Consider the following 682-nt stretch of genomic DNA (forward strand, 5'->3'; position numbering starts at 1 on the left):
ATATCTTCACAAACGTTCACCCTCTTCGCTTCTCTCTCATCAAGCCTCTTTGTCAGTAGACAGAGACTAGTGGCCAATTGTGCCAATGTCTGCTGCGTTTCCTAGCTATCTTTCACAATATTTTGAATCAACGGTGTTCCAAGTGATAGCCCATCAGAATTACTTGAATTCCATGTTTGGCGCTTTGTAGTCAATCGATCAAGTATATAAGTTATAGTAGCATAGGACTTATTCATGAAACAATCGCTGGCAGCATTATTGGCTATCACTTGGGTCATAGGATCCAACCCTCTATAGAACTTCTCCTTCAAAATCTGATCTAGAAAGCCATGGTTTGGACTGCTATCCAAATATTCTTTGTACCTCTCCCAAGCTTCAAAAAGTTGTTCCCCATTACGTTGTTTAAACTCGTAAATCTGATCACGAATTTTAGCTCTTTTACTCGGAGGATACCACTTCCTGAGAAACACTCTGACCATCTCTTCCTATGTAGCAATAGAGTTTTGGGGTAGCTTTGTGAACCATTTTCTTGCTTCTCCGGCTAACGAATATTTGAAGAGTTTCAGCCGAACTGCTTCTTGAGTCACAACCCGCTGGATATGTTGAGAGTACACATCCAGAAAGTTCGTTATGTGTTGGTGAGGGTCATCATCGACTGCATTCCAAAAGTATCCCTCTTATT

The 682-nt window shown here is 41.1% G+C and overlaps 1 non-coding gene across 1 annotated transcript; it reads left to right on the forward strand.

The window, feature by feature from the left end:
* Positions 1-324: 324 nt before the first annotated feature.
* On the forward strand, positions 325-431 carry LOC132048469 (small nucleolar RNA R71). Its single transcript, XR_009413001.1, has one exon. It is a non-coding gene; the product is annotated as a small nucleolar RNA R71 (small nucleolar RNA).
* Positions 432-682: the final 251 nt, after the last annotated feature.

The sequence above is a fragment of the Lycium ferocissimum genome, chromosome 2 (genome assembly GCF_029784015.1).
Source record: "Lycium ferocissimum isolate CSIRO_LF1 chromosome 2, AGI_CSIRO_Lferr_CH_V1, whole genome shotgun sequence".
In the NCBI taxonomy this organism is placed as follows: domain Eukaryota; kingdom Viridiplantae; phylum Streptophyta; class Magnoliopsida; order Solanales; family Solanaceae; genus Lycium; species Lycium ferocissimum.